Below are 3,049 nucleotides of genomic sequence, written 5' to 3'. Positions count from 1 at the left end.
AAAATAAGATAAGACCTTCAACATAGGAGCCAACCAAACCATTTCCATAAGATCCTCCATGAAGAAGTCAGTGGAGAGAGAGTAACCAGCTGAAATTGAGAGGATTTGGACTTCAGGAAAATGAGCTCGAGTCTCATTTGCATTGTGAAATTCAAAATTCAGAGCACCAAACTAAGCAGTCCTCTAATTATATCTATCCTCTGTGTTTTGACCTTAGACACCATTAAGTAAACAAACTGGATAACAAATAATGTATACAGTGCCTTGAAAAACCTTTTTAACTTCAAGATTTCCATTCTGCAGATAGAGAGACTCAGAAAGTCATTTGTCCATGACTCTTACCCAGATAGCCTGCAGTAGACTCAAAGACACAGGCAATCCTACGTCTTTCCCTAAGATATATGGGAAAGTGCCTAAAAGGACGAGCCACACAGCTCTTGGTTAGAGTCTCCCTGCCCATAAGCCTTGACCTCCAGAGCCTGACGCTGAAAAGGGCTGAAGAGAGACGACATCTATCCACCCGAGCCCACTCCATACCTTACTGTGGGGGGAGGCAGATTTTGCCACACATGCCCTGGCAGCACTTATAGTTGCCATCGCACTGGCCATCCCTCTCACACTTATTGGGAGGATTCAGCATCAAACATCGTCCTTGAATCTTTGGGCACCTCCCAGGCTTCGTCCTCACTGGCAACAGAAGAACCACAGGTCAGATGTGTTAAGATTTAGGCAGCACATTGTGTTTCTTTTACCCATCCTCTCCAGCCCAAGCAAGGAAGATCATCCCCACTCACCCCTCACCTCAATCACCTCCTCCCAGATATGTCCCCGGAAACAGCACCCGGTTCCTCTCTAGCATCTGGCCTCTCATCAATACAGGTCAACTGTCTGGTGCTGAAAGGCTTGATGACTTCCATGAAGCTTTCTGAATGCCCTGATGATTATTTGCAAAACCGTTACAGAGCGACTGCTTCAGACAAGTGGCTCTTCCTGCCAATGGACGCATGATGCCTTGACTGACTGATGTGTTGCACTCAACAGCTCTTAGAAACAAGGATTTCTAGACAGACCCTTCGCTCGATCCCAACCCCTTCAGTGCTAAGTCTTGAGATTCATTCCTTTCCTCCATGTTCCTCTGCTGGCTCACCTGGTCTGAAGATGGGAAGAGGGTCAATGCATTTGATATCACAATGAACTTACAGCACCTTTTATTCCCCAGGCATTGCCAGTCCGAATCACACTCTGGTTTCTCCTCCCTAAGGCAGTTTGCAGACTTTCTAGAAGGGCAGGTTCCAATTTTGATATCATCTACAGAGAATGTCAAGATATTAGGAGAGTATGGAGTATCTATCATAATTACTAGTCAAAGGACCACTTTCCAGAGTATAGATCCTCATTCCAGCAGCCCAAAAATTCCAAGGGAAATATCTGATTAACCCCAAGCGAAGGAAAGAAAACAAACAAAACGAGCAAGCAAAAATGACAGACTTGGTCAAGCAAGACATGACCCGGAAAAATCACAGCCTGAAAACAAAGGCACAGGGTGCCCAGTCAGGTTTTTCCACCTCAGGGTTAAGATAGAAGGGGAGACAGAAAAGACAGAAGGGGAGAGAGGAATAATGGAGACCAAGATAAATAAATATGAAGAGAACATGTGAGATCAGTTGAGAACTAAGCCAGAGGCAGGAACAGAAAGATTAAAGGACAGGAACAGAGATAGAGTGAGACCTGAGCTCACGGGATGGCTGAGAATAAAGAGAGCATTTCCATGTACCTTGAAGCCTCATAGAAACCTCAGACCCTAGAAAGACATGAGTTCCTCCATCAGGTCCAGAGTAAGTTGGAATACCTTAGAGAAGGGAGCACACTCAAAACTACCATGAGTCCTCACCTCCTACATTCTAGGCAGGTTGGGACCAAAGTAACTCCAACTCACCTGTAACTAGAACTATTCTCCATCCTGCTGGTTCCCTGGACCAGTTTTTCTCTGTCCTCCTGTTCCTGAAGCTGCTCATGAAGTAACCACTGTGAGGCTTATTATCAGTTACAATTGTTTGGCCAATGTGTTAGGCTTCTTACTGAGTAGCTATAACCTTAAACTAACCCATTTCTATTAATCTGTGTATTGCCACAAGGCTTTGGCTTATTGGGGTGGATTGTTAGTCCTTCAACAGCTACATGGTATCTCTCCTCCTTATCTCTATTAGGATTTCCTGCCTGGTTTTACTCTATTAAGCCATTGACCAAAACAGCTTTATTCAACAACCAATAAAAGCAACACATATACATAAGGACATCCCACAGTCTCTCCCCTTTTCTGTCTAAACGTAAAGGAGGGTTTTAACTTTAACATAGTAAAATTACATATACAAAACAGTTATTAGGTAAGAATTACAGTTACAATATTTAGTCTACTTGTATTAGGAAAAAATTAAAGAAAATATTCTATCATCTATTTTATTCTTGTGAGTCTAAAGCTTCATATCTAATTTATCTTTTATTATAACTAAGGAAAACTATAACTATCTATCTTCAATTCCATCAAAGACTCCAGAAAGATATATTACCTAAGTAAACAGGAGTTAAGTACATTGTAAGCAACTTCCAAATTTCTAGAAATGACAGAGACATCTCACAGCCTGGACAGTCACCCAAAGTTCTTTTGCAATAATGGGGTATCCATCTTCAGCCTATAGTGCCATAATATCTGAAAGACTTTTCAGTGAAGCGCAAGAAATTAGATCTGTTGTCAGTTTCTCTCTTTTGGCGTCCTAAAATGTCTCACCATTTTTATCTCCTTCCACAGTGCAGGATGCCAGGATCCCCAGAGCAAGGAGCCCCATGGAAGATTAGAAACTGTTGGACTTTTTGGTGAATGCAAAGTGACTCAGATGACCAGTCCCAAGCATCACTCTTGTGGCTCCAGGGGAGTGTATTTGGACTCTCCCAGCTGCCATTGCATAGTCAGGAAGCTCAGCCAGAGAACGAAAGTCTTGACACTAAGGGGTAGATGGTAGACACCCTGTTTCAGGCAGGACCGTGAGACCAG

At 43.1% G+C, this 3,049-nt stretch overlaps 1 pseudogene; it reads right to left on the bottom strand.

Annotated features, from left to right (window-relative positions):
- Positions 1-538: 538 nt before the first annotated feature.
- LOC130881479 (antileukoproteinase-like) lies at positions 539-2,843 on the bottom strand (annotated as a pseudogene).
- Positions 2,844-3,049: the final 206 nt, after the last annotated feature.

Source organism: Chionomys nivalis, chromosome 9 (genome assembly GCF_950005125.1).
Source record: "Chionomys nivalis chromosome 9, mChiNiv1.1, whole genome shotgun sequence".
Lineage (NCBI taxonomy): Eukaryota > Metazoa > Chordata > Mammalia > Rodentia > Cricetidae > Chionomys > Chionomys nivalis.
Note: the sequence above shows the minus strand (reverse complement) of the source record. Positions and strands in the feature narration are given on the sequence as shown.